The sequence below is a fragment of the Hemicordylus capensis genome, chromosome 3 (genome assembly GCF_027244095.1).
Source record: "Hemicordylus capensis ecotype Gifberg chromosome 3, rHemCap1.1.pri, whole genome shotgun sequence".
Taxonomy (NCBI): Eukaryota; Metazoa; Chordata; class Lepidosauria; order Squamata; family Cordylidae; genus Hemicordylus; species Hemicordylus capensis.
In genome coordinates, this window is record NC_069659.1 from 132,266,362 (window position 1) to 132,279,553 (window position 13,192).

General features: G+C 43.9%; 1 protein-coding gene across 3 annotated transcripts in view; it reads right to left on the reverse strand.

Moving 5' to 3' along the window:
- CRACDL (CRACD like) overlaps positions 1-2,473 on the reverse strand; it is a 99,246-nt gene extending 96,773 nt beyond the window's left edge. For all 3 annotated transcript variants that reach the window (XM_053305691.1, XM_053305690.1, XM_053305692.1), the window contains exon 1: positions 2,146-2,473. The gene's annotated coding sequence lies outside the window, so the exon portion shown is untranslated. The remainder of the gene's footprint in view (positions 1-2,145) is intronic.
- Between the last annotated feature and the right edge of the window lie 10,719 nt (positions 2,474-13,192).

Sequence of the window (13,192 nt, forward strand, 5' to 3'; positions counted from 1 at the left end):
AAACTCTAGGATTCACTTACAGTATTACATCCAGTGCTCCCTCTAAAGGGGATTCCTAGATGACTACAACTCCCAGAATCCCCGATGCAATGGCTTTTGCTTGGGAATTCTGGGAGTTGTACTCAACATCTGGGAATCCCTGTTAGAGGGAACACTGAGTACATCACAGATTTAGTAGGTCTTCTGCATGTATTCAAAGTGCATCCCATTACGACCACACATGCATTTAACTGTACGCACACTGTGTAGACACATGGAACAAAACACACAGTAATCCACTGATGTGTTCCAGAAATGGGAACTCCAATACACATACATAGCTGCTCTTCTAACATTGGCTTACTCCTTCAGTTGAAGCCTGTCTGTCTGTATGTATTTGCAGAGCTGCTCTCTTTGTTGAAAGAAACGACACACACAGCATGGAAGCAACAATAGAAACAAAAGTATGGGTTGTGAACTGGTATAATCCAGAACAACTTGCAGGGGGCGTAGCTATAATTGAGCAAAAGGGTTCAAAGAAGCTCCCAGCTCCCGAGGGCCCTCCAGTTCCATCCCTCCCTATTTTCTTCATTATCTCCCTCATTCTGGGGAGGGCCACCAGAGAGAGGGATGAACATGGGCTCCCTCTCCCCTAGCTACGCCCCTGAGCAAGTTAAACAGTTAAATCCCATTAATTTCAACCCAAAAAAATACTAAATAAAATAAATATATTATTTACAGTTGGTACTGTTGTAACAACATATATTATTATTATATATAACAACAACAACATCATATAAAAATGGCATGTGCGACTAGAGGTTTGCTTCCTCTTGTGCTCTATGAAGCTGCTAACTACCATCTTAAAATGTTCAAAGAATATTATTATATCAGAGTTTGAGGAATGATATCTGCTGAATAGAAAGATCAACTCAAATTACAGGAAGTACTGAAAAGCATTAAAAGAACATGAGTTCACAAAGCATCTGCACTGGAACCTCATTTATCTAGAGAGTGAGAAAGGGTTTTCAAAATGGCTAATAAGAGATCTGGGTTCCTATCTAAACACACTTACTAAGGAGCATGGTGGAATTTACTTCTGAGTAAAAATACATTATATTCACATCAGTCACAATCTTTAACATATCAGCACAAAATTAAGTCCTATCGACTAGCTGTGTGCCAGAAAGTGGCTACAAAATAATGGTAGAATATACTAATGGGATAACAAATTTAATCTGGGCGCTGAAATCAAGACAATGAAGCACACATTCTGAGGTATGAGAAAGAGAGAGAGAAGCTGTGGTTTGGTTTTAGGCTGCAATTCTTAGTACATTTCCTCAGAATAGTCACTGAAATAAATTAATTTTCCAAATCAATGCATGTAGGATTGGATGGAATGTTAAGTCTTGTGCCATAATATCATCAGGACAGCTGGTACAAAAAGTAGAAATTGTCAATGAAATGATTAATTCTGACCAAATACTTCATTCTTATAAATTGTTGTCTCACTGCTTGTGAAATGGGACTTGCTTCCAGTTACGGCACAAACCTATACATGTTTACCCAGAAGTCCCATGATGTTTAGGGAGCCTTGCAAGCACGTTTATGATTGAAGCCTTAGGTGTGTTTAGGGTCCGCTGTTAATTAGTTTACCTTACCTGTCTCTCTCTAATTATATCTAAGTTCAGTTCAGCTCCACTTGTGACAGGTGAGGGAGATACCTCTCCTTTTATTTTTGGTTAAAACCACCATAATAACTCCTTCCCTGAATCATGCATGGTTATTAAAGAAGCTTGCTTGACATTTTCAAACTTATTCAGAAAATGGGTCAGATCACTCTTAGAAAATACTGTCTCTGCTTTCCGGACTAGTTTTCGGCTGCTTCTAAATCAGGAGTTTTGCAGGTGGTTTAGCTGAATTGGCAGGAGAACTGCTTGCCGCGTGAGTATTAATTACACCGCCAACAGCTTCCTGTTAAGTAGCGCAGGTGAAGCAACTCGAGTCAAAACAGAGATGGAGCAATTCTATGCACCACCTCTACTTGAAAATAAGTCGTAGCAAACTAAGAGGGGCTTAATTTAGAGAAAATACGCACGGCATTGGGAAGAAAAAATCCTAAAAGCTTTTACTAAGCGCAGCTGTTGCCAGGATTGGCCTGCTCACCTTGGCGCCGTAGGCAAACTCCAGTCCAGTCCGTCTCTCTCCTGAACGGAGTAGTCAGGTGCGTTACAGCGCCAGGGAGCCCCTTGAGAAAACCTTTCCGGAACTCCAACCAATCAAGTCCCTCGAGGGTCGCCGCTTGCACACCAGGGGCGGCAAGGGGCTCGGCGGCTTTAGTAGGAGGCGGGAAGAGAGAGCCAGGCACCTTGAGGCAAGACGAAGAGGAGGCGGAGTCGAGCGCGGTCCCGCGGGCGCTGCCAGGGGGGAGGAAGCTGGGGAGAAACGCGCGAGTCGCCTGAGGAGCGGCTCTTGCAGCACCCGCTTTGCAAGGAAGCGTCCTAGAGGTTTTCTTCTGTCGGCTCCGACCGTCTTGCAGCCCCCGAGACCAGCTTCACCTGGTCTTCTCTCGTCTACCGCCACTTGGAGAAAGGCACCTGGGGCGATCCCAACCGCAGTGAACGCCTCCACACACCTTCTTTAGTAGGAGGATTAGGCACTGCTTGTCCACAGAACACTTCTGGAAAGTTCCTTTTCTTTAACGTTGAAAGAGAGAACTCGCAACACAAGAGTTAGGATGGTGGCTCGAAGGTGCTTCCTAGAGCAGCAGCCTCCGAGTAGTTTTCAGTTCGAGAGAAAATCATAAAGTCCGGGGACGCCTTAGAAGGTGACACGCTTCTCATGGCAAGGCACGTTCGTAGCCAGCAGCACAAATGATGTGAGTTCTTGACTCCAGGACTGTTCTCGATAAAAGTGTTAGTCTGGAACAAGTGGTTTGTTCACTGAAAGAGGACAGCTAAAACAGTTGTCCCTCTGAAATCCAGGAGTACTTATTGCTCCATCAAGCATATGTATTCGTGGATGTATCCTAGGAAAGGGTTAAGGTGGCAGAGGGGCATGCAAACTAATTGTCAATCAAGTTTGAGTATTTAGAAAGTCTGAGAGTAAATATATCACTGCTGCAGATGCTAATGTTAAAGCAGATTAACATGTAAATTCTTCAGAGATAGTCACCTAATATAGATAGTAAGCAAATGCTTACTATCAAAACTAGATTGATCTGTTAGACTATAATACAGGAGGAGTTTACCATTTCCTCCTCCCAGACAGCAGTGTGAGATGATGCCTTTCAGCATCTTCCTATAGCGCTGCTGCTGGATATACTACCAATGGGGATTTGAACCAGCAACCTCCTGCTTGCTAGGTAAGTCATTTCCTCGTTGTGCCATTAGGTGGCTCCCCAGATTTCATTAGGGCTATTTTAATTCCAGGCTTGGGATCTATAGATGCCTATGACATTCTTTCAGCAATCATCTCAAAATGTACTTGGTTAAAATACCAATCATATCTCACATATAAAACCATGGTTTAGCAATCTACCTATATATTTCTCCTAGCTGTGCCTTCCAAAATGCGTCCCGGCAGCCCATCTGATTGGCTGGGCTGCGGAGGCCCCTGATTGGCTGGTGCACCCAGGAGAGAGGACAATTGGCCGCGGCGCGGGCCAGGGCCGCTGGTGGACCCGGCCTGGCAGCGACAGGTGGGGCGAGGAGGAGGACCGGGCGGGGAGACGGCAGCGGGCTTCGATACTGGGGGTGGGCGGCTGGCTGCAAAGACTGGGAAGTGGTTCTCAGCAGCTGCCAAGGCGGCTCTCGGCGGCCTGACAGGCGGCAGCACTCGGCCTGCCGGAGACTGGGGGGCGGAGGGAGAGGTAGCCGGCCCCAAAGAGCGCACAGATGCTCTGTGCGGGGTCGGCTTGTACTGTTTTAATTTAGTGAACACACTTTCACAAAACACATAGACACACAAAACTGGATGTGGGTGGGGTTTGTTGAAAATAAATACTAACTCTCACTAAATCAGCTTATCAAACTGAATGTTAATTTTACATGAAAATATCAAATACTAAAATGTATCCAATACTTTTTTTTGAGCTAATCTTGCAGAATTATATGGTTGGCAGAGATGATAACATTCTGGACTAAAGGGAAGAGAGCTGGCCTTGTGGTAGCAAGAATGACTTGTCCCCTTAGCTAAGCAGCATCCACCCTGGTTGCATATGAATGGGAGACTTGATGTGTGAGCACTGTAAGATATTCTCCTTAGGGGATGGAGCTGCTCTGGGAAGAGCAGAAGGTTCCAAGTTTCCTCCTTGGCTTCTCCAAGATAGGGCTGAGAGAGATTCCTGCCTGCAACCTTGGAGAAGCCGCTGCCAGTCTGAGTAGACAATACTGAGCTAGATGGACTCAGTATATGGCAGCTTCCTATGTTCCTATCACAACATGTGGAAGGTCATATTTTTCAATACTTTCCCCCATAAAAAGTTCTCTGCACGTAGTAAGCCAGTACACAAGGGAGAGGATGCTTCTAAATCTCTCTGATCTGCCACATGCAGAAAATATTCTTTTTACAGGGGGTGGTTTAAAAAATATTACTCTCCCATCTGCAGTCTGAAATAGTGCAGTCCAGAAGTCTACCATCACTCTACTCTGTCATCCTGAGTAAGTCATTATCTGACAATACTCAACAAAGGTGTATTATCACATCACTGCAACTTGTTACCTAATTTTAATAGTGCATAGTGCATTTGCAAGAGAGAGAAAATCCAAGCCCCAATATTTATATGGGGGTAGAATCTTTTATGGGGGGGGATTCTTGTTGCACCCCCTGTAACTTCCTGCTGGATCCGCCCCTGTGAACTAGATATTCACTGTTTTCATAATGGGGATGTGAGTGTGAATGCACTATATATTGTGAAGTATGTTTGTGTGTGTATATCATCGAGGGGCCCATTTTAAAATCTTGTCTCTGGGCCCACTCCAGCCATGCTACGCCCCTGCTCTGAATTCAGCTTGGGTCAAGGAACAGTTTGAGATTTCTTAATTGTTGATTTTAAGTGCAGTATGCAGTACCTAATACACTGTTTGCTTAGCAAGTGATAAAGAACAAACTTTTCTACAACAGATTAACCACATCCATGTAATTATATAAAGAAGATAAGAGAGTTTTCAAGTTTATATTTCTTTTACATTCTTTGTGGACCCTACAAGAAACCTCCTTACCTCCAATTAAAAAAAACTTCGTGTGCCAGTTATTTATTTGTGTTATATAATTTCTTTGAAACTCCTGAATGATATATGTACATTCCAGATTCTCAAAGTTGGTTCAGTAACTGGCAGGAATCCTATCTGGTGCTAAGTGTAGCGTGTGCAAGCACAACTTCTTACAAATTGCATACAGCAGCATAACTTAAAGCAACTATCTGCTGTAGAACCAAGGTATAAACCAAGTGCCTTAAAGTGGGGGATACATCTAATTTGAAACTACATTTTTGGCTGCCCAACAGTCTTCCATTCTCTTCTCAACAGATTTTCTTTTTGCATTTGTACCTGATGATTGAGGACCAGACTGGATGCAACAGGGACAGCCACATTTGTTTATGCCTAAATTGGCCCTGTTCAACTCTAAAACAGAAGGGGGAGGATTTTCTAATTTTTACAACCAATTGCAATTTCCCTTTCTTGCCTTACTTTCAGTGACTTCCATCCAAGTGAATAAATCACGTTTTTATCCCAGCCTACCTCACTTATGCATCAGAGCCAGTTTACAGGAATAGATTATGAGGAGGGAAGACAGGAGAAGAGGAAGACAGCATTCCGCCCCCCCTACTCACATGCACCTTTCCCTGAAAAAGTATGCCCCACCTTCTGATTTAGAAATGAACAGATATGACTGCCCTCGTTTGTACTGGGGACAGGGATGATTCTAAGGGGGTAGTGAGGGGTAGAAGGTGTTCTCCCAACAACAATTTTGGAGGAGATACACTTGTATGCAATATGGGGATTCTCTCCTTTAATGATTGTCTAAATGGAACCAAGGACCAAATAGTTTCAGATAATATATTTTATCCTCTGAGTTAATTACTCAGAGTTAATCTTACCAAAGTGTCCTTCCATGCTAATAAGTAACATGGATTATTGCAGGGATGACTCCAAAAGATGGCAGGTGCTCCCAAATTTTTTTTCCTGTTTTCTCATCCAGCAAACTGGAACTTAAAAGCCAAGTGTCAGTCAAGATAGGCATCGAAAATTATAGCCCTCTAGTTTGATTATTTCAAAAAGCCTCCATCGTTTGAAGAAGCCTCATTCACTCACCTCAGCAGAAGCCAGTGCAGCCACGTAGGTAGAAGACTCCTCCACTGACTCAATACCTGAACTTCCTTGATGACCTGAAGATTTTAAGAACAATGTTTACTGCATAGACTGAATACATAAAGGGCACAGTTAGTAAACAGTACTCATTCTTTATACCTTGGCAAACAGGCATATGTGAACAAATATATATCAGGCGTTCTGTTATGGTTATCAAAGCTTTTCTCACAACTTCTCTTACCAGGATAAAACTTAAGTTGACTCTAAAACTTAAGTCTGTGAGGCAATATTTACAAGGAAGAATAGGCATATGTGATAAATATGGCCCTGAGGGTGGCTGCATGATCCTTGGGGACATATTTCTGGGATGAGACAGATTGCTTCCAGGGGAAGGGGAGGTCATCAAAATTTGCCCCCACTGCTGAGCCAGCAGTAGAAATGAGTTAATTGAACTTTTCAGAAGCACCAGTGCTTCTCTCATTGCGCTGGTTCTTTGTTAGGATGTCAGCCACTGTTTATTTTCCTTCCCGTTACTAACTTCTTTCAACACTTAATTTGACACAGAAACACGTCAATCAGATGGCAGTGTTTGGGTTTTGTACAATTTATCTTACAGAGCCATACAAAGTATTTAAGCATAATAATATCAGAGATTACTTCAGCATCCTTAAACAATTTTTTTGACATTTTGTATTTTACAGCATCTTTCCCAGTTACCCCACCCCCGAGCCCAACCTTCCCTTTCCCTTTCAGCACTGGTTGTGGGGAGATGGGAAAAGAAAGGAGAGATGGAAAGAAAAAGAGGGAGGAGAGAAGGAGGGGAGGGAGAGAAGAGGAGAAGGGATACTCACCATTGCACTAGTAGGTGTGGGTAGATCAGAGGGGTTTTTATTCTAAAAATTGTTCGAGGAAGTTGTCCCAGATTTCTGACCATTTATCTGATTTATTGACTTTTATGAGGGCCCATTTTCCATGTGCTGCTAACTCAAGCAAGTCCTGCACCCAGTCCTCACTCCTAGGGGGAATGGGAGATTTCCACTGCCTCAATATTAACCTCTTGGCTACCAGTAAGCTCCTCCGTAGCCATTGTTTAGAACTGGATTTTAGTCCCCAGTCGGATGGGATATAACCCAACACTACATGCAGACCCTTCAGTACAAGAGATGAATACATCACTAAGTTAATTCACATAGTAACTTCCCTCCAGAAGCCTTGCACTATGAGACAGTCCCAGAACATATGTGTTAAATTGGCATGAACATAAGAACAGCCTTGCTGGATCAGGCCCAAGGCCCATCTAGTCCAGCATCCTGTTTCTCACAGTGGCCCACCAGATGCTGCTGGAAGCCACAGACAGGAGTTGAGGGCATGCCCTCCCTCCTGCCATTACTTCCCTGCAACTGGTACTCAGAGGCACCCTGCCCTTGATGCTGGAGGTGGCCCACAGCCCTCCGACTAGTAGCCATTGATAGACCTCTCCTCCATGAAGTCATCCAAACCCCTCTTAAAGCCATCCAGGTTGTTGGCTGTCACCACGTCCTGTGGCAGAGAGTTCCACAATTGGATCACGCGTTGTGTGAAAAACTACTTCCGTTTGTTGGTCCTAGACCTCCTGGCAATCAATTTCATGGAGTGACCCCTGGTTCTAGTGTTGTGTGAGAGGGAAAAGAATCTCTCTCTCTCCACTTTCTCCACACCATGCATGATTATATAGACCTCTATCATGTCTCCCTGCAGTCGTCTTTTTTCTAAACTAAAAAGCCCCAGGTGTTGTAGTCTTGCCTCATAAGAGAGGTGCTCTAGGCCCCTGATCATCTTGGTTGCCCTCTTCTGTACCTTCTCCAGTTCAACAATGTCCTTTTTAAGATGTGGTGACCAGAATTGTACGCAGTACTCCAAGTGTGGTCGCACCATGAAGATTATTGCATCTCCAGCAGTTACTATTTGAGGCCATTTTTAATCACTTAAGATGTAGAGGGGTCCATTAGGCCCTGAAAATAATCTTCTGTTGGATTAGATTTAAGATCCATTGAGCTGCATTTAACACTACCTAAAATATCTTGCCATTGCGCTGGTGACACTTTCTCTGTAAATTCCAGGTTTCATTCATCCCTAAGTAAATCTAATCCAGGGTCCATGTCTTCATGCTCACAGGTGTTTATTTAGTTTTGGGAGAGAGGACATCTTATCTATCTATCTATCTATCTATCTATCTATCTATCTATCTATCTATCTAAAATATTTATACCCCGTCTCTCCAGTGCACTACTGCTCGGGGCTGCTGACAAAATAAATACAAGACACAATAAACATAATAAAATTAACCAAGTTGAACAAACAAGTTAAAAGGTTAAAAACCACAATCATTATTAGATTCAAATTAAAAATTATTGTTAAAAGTTAAAAACGGAAAGTTATAAAAAGCTAAGAACGCACCAGATATAACAAAAAATGGAGCATTGGAAAGCCTCCTTAAAAAGGTGTGTTTTACGTGGTTTTTTAAAAAACACTGAGAGATCATGGCAAAGCTCTTCAGAGAGGGTGTTCCAAAGCTGAGGGGCCACAACCGAAAAGGCCCTGTCTCTAGTCCCCGCAAGCTGAATCTCTGTTAATGGTGGGGCCATGAGCAGGGCCTAAGACGATGAGCGAAGGGCCCTGGCAGATTCATATCGGTGAATGCAATCTGACAGGTGGCCCAAGCCATGTAGAGCTTTAAAGGTCAAGTCCAGCACCTTGAATCTAGCCTGGAAGTGGACCAGTAACCAATGAAGCTGCCGCAGGATGGGTGTGATATTCATAAAATTACATGCACCCACGAGCATCCTTGCAGCAGCATTCTGAACCAGTTGAAGCTTCTGAACAGTCTTCAAGGGCAGCCCCACATAGAGTGCATTGCAGTAGTCCAATCTGGATGTTACCAACACATGAGTGACTGAGGTCAGGTCCGACTTCTCCAAGTAGAGTTGCAGCTGGCGTACCAGCCGTAGTTGGTAAAAGGCTCTCCTGCACACCGCCGCCACCTGCGCCTCCAAAGACAACGTTAGGTCCAGAAGCACCCCCAAGCTGCGGATTTTGTCTTTCAGAGGGAGTGTGACCCTGTCCAAGACCAGATTTACCTCATTACTTGGATGATCAGTTCTACCAACCCAGAGCACTTCTGTCTTATCTGGATTAAGTTTCAGCTTGTTTGCCCCTGTCCAGGGGCGTAACTATAATAGGGCAAGGGGAGACAGTTGTCTGGGGGGCCCAGAGGCAAGTCACATGACTGACTCCCCCAACCGTGCACCTGCCCGGGCTTCCTTCAGTTGTATTCATCCTCCGGAACTGATGTGAGTGTTAAGACCTGGAGCTACAAGAACAGCATGTCTTTCTCTGAAAGAGCCCCTGGTGGCGCAGTGGTAAAAACTGCCGCCCTGTAACCAGAAGGTTACAAGTTCGATCCTGACCAGGGGCTCAAGGTTGACTCAGCCTTCCATCCTTCCGAGGTCGGTAAAATGAGTACCCAGAATGTTGGGGGCAATATGCTAAATCATTGTAAACCGCTTAGAGAGCTCTGGCTATAAAGCGGTATATAAATGTAAGTGCTATTGCTATTGCTATTGCTAGTACCATTAAATGACTTGCATCATCCACAATTTACAAAACCTTAAAAAAAAATTGGATGTTCTATTGTGGCGTATATATATATATATATATATAGAGAGAGAGAGAGAGAGAGAGAGAGAGAGAGAGAGAGAGAGTGTGAGTGTGTGTGGGGGGGGTTGTGTGTGTGTGTGTGTGTGTGTGTGAGATATGCTTTTTGTTTCCACTATTCAGCCTCATTTGAGATTTCTTTACTTCATGAGCTGAGCTTCAGTGGTGGTGGGGGGGGGGGCAGTTAAAAATCTTGTCTTTGGGCTCACTCCAACCTTGCTACGCCCCTGCCCCCGTTCAGTCCAGAACAGCCTCCAAGCCCTGGTTCAGAGCATCCACTGCCTCCCTGGTGTCTGCTGACTTGAAAGATAGGTAGAGCTAGGTGTCATCAGCATAGTGATGGCACTGCAGCCCACACCTACAGATGACTTCTCCCAGGGGTTTCAACATGGGGGACAGAATAGATCCTTGTGGCATCCCATAGGCCAAAGGCCAAGGGGTGGAACAGGCATCCCCCAGCACCACTTTCTGAGTATGATCCTCCAGGTAGGAGTGGAGCCACCACATAACTGTGCCCCCAAGTCCCAACCCAGAGAGATGTCCCAGAAGGATACCATGGTCTATGGTATCAGAAGCAGCTGAGAGTCCAGGAGGATCAACAGACTCACACTCCCTCTATCTCCTGGTGTAGGTCAACCACCAGGGTGATCAAGGCAGTTTCAGTCCCATATCCAGGTTGGATGCCAGACTGGAAAGGATCTAAGTAATCAGATTCATTCAGGACTGCCTGGAGCTGAGACACCACAGCGCTCTCCAACACCTTGCCCAAGAAGGGGAGATTTTTTAAATCTTAATGGCATGCACAAATATAACTGGAGTTGCTGGGGCCGCCAGGGCTTCCGGACTGAATTGAGCAGATATGCTGTGTTTCAGCTGCATATACTGCCAGGCACTTGCTGGTGGTAAATGGAACTCCTCTTGCAAGAGTGCAAAGGGTTTATAGTTATCATCTTCATTTATCAGCTGCGGTAACCAGCTGATTCCTTTTTCTACCCAAAGTTTCCATAAAATTGCTGTTTGGCTATCAATGTGCGGGTTTCCCCACTGTGTCATATCCATGTGGGCATAAGGATCAAAGTTTGTTTGTCTTGCCAGCTCCTTCCAGGCATGTCGGGCTACTAGTATTGTAGGGGATTGGTAATGGGGGTGTTTAAGATATCTGGAGCCCAGTGCTTCCCAGCCCTCTAAGGGTTTCAGTTCCACTAGCTCCAATTGTGCTCATTCTGGCCTTTTCCCTTCCATGCCGGTTTGTCAATGTTTAGCTTGTGCAATTAAAAACGTGTTATGAAACAATCTAAGATTCACTAGATTGAAGCCCCCTTTGTCTGCAGCTAGCTGGAGTTTAGTATAAGCAATCCGAGGCCTGCTATTTCCCCAGAGAAACCTCCTCACAGCTCTGTCGATTTTTCTGAAGTATCTTTGAGGGATAAGCAGTGGAAGCCCTCTTAAAGTATAAGTACATCTGGGCATAACATTAATCTCTATAACATTTATCTTGCCCCACAAACTCAGTGGAAGGTCAGCCCATCGGAGGAAATCAATTTTAAGTTGTGTAAATATTTTATCTAAATTAGTCTTGGCTACCAGATTAGGTAATCAGAATTCCTAGGTATTTCAGGGAGTCTGTTTTCCATGTAAAGGGCCAGGGCATTTCCCTATTAGAAAGAGGTAATTTCCCTATGGACATAGCCTCAGATTTGCGCCAATTAATGTTGTATCTGGATAGGTCCCCAAATTGGTGTAGTCATTTCATGAGTTTAGGGATGGATTCCTGTGGTTTAGCAAGAAACAGGAGGATGTCATCAGCATATAGCACAATTTTATGTTCTACTGATCTACTGATCTCTTATGTTTTATGATCTACTTTGATCCCCTTAATATCTACATGTTGCCTCATTGCGCACGCCAGGGGCTCGAGGGCCAAGTCAAAGAGCAGTGGAGATAGGGGACAGCCCTGTCTTACCTCGAACTTTAAAGAAATGGGTCCTGTCCATTGGCTGTTAGTATTAATCCTTGCTGGAGGCATTTTATAAATACTATATACCCAGTTTAGGAAGTTGGTTTGGACACTGAATTTCTCAAGGGTTGCCAGGAGGAAGTCCCTTTGTACTTTGCCAAAGGCCTTATTTGAATCAAGAGACAGCAGGAGGGTCTGTTTGTTCCTGCAGGACGTGATATGAATAAGATTGTGCACCAACCATATGTTGTCTGCCCCCTGCCGCCTATTTAGCATCCTTTTAACATCAACTAGTCATTCTTCTAAAATGGGGGAAATTGTAGATCTATAGTATGGAGGATGGGGTGAAGATTGCATTGTCTTCAGAGTATTCTCATAAAGTCATAAATTCAATGATATTGTTTCTTAAGTGTTTCAACCACAAAACTTGTATTGTCTTTTATCCAGATTTCTAAGGTTACATTTCAGATAATTCAATTCATATTTACATACACTTTCACACAGTTGCCAAAATGCTGCAAAAAAAACCCCATTGGTGATCGCCAGTTCAAAACTGTGACTCTTTGGAGTAGGAAGAGCTAAAGAGACTATTGTTTGATACTGAAGATACAGTTCATACATTTCATAAAGTGGTAACTTGTTGGCAAAATCTTCCCCTTGAAGCAGCTTGTAGCAAATTAAAGCCTTTGTCTCAGAGCAGCTCACGTGAGGGGGAAAAATGCTCAATCATCCCTGGCGAGCTGCCTGGCTAGGCTTCTCCTAAAACTAATCTACATTTCTGGTAGAATTAATGCTGCCACCACCATCCCTCTTATCGACAGAGCTTGAACCTCCTTGGGCTTGGGGTGGAATCCCAGGGGAAAAACTCTTTATTTTGCTGATGGATAAATACAAAATTTTCCACATGTAGGCTTACATGTGATGAGAAAACTGCTGAGCACTTGAGGATGCTTCTGCACCAGAGAAATCCCCTTTCCGCCCTCCCTTTTTCTTGAGTTAAAAACCAACTCTGAGAGGCTTGTAAAAGAAAAGAACATAAAAATAGTTTCATTCAATTACTACAGACTGCTTCCATCTGAGGCTTTTAGGTTTTTAAAAAACTCAAAAATATTTAGTTGGTTACAAAAATAGGTTGTCTTAGGCTTCAGTTCAAGGTGGCATTTAAAGGTAAAGTGTGTCATCAAGTCGATTTCGACTCCTGGAGCCCACAGAGCCCTGTGGTTTTCTTTGGTAGAATACAGGAGGAGTTTAC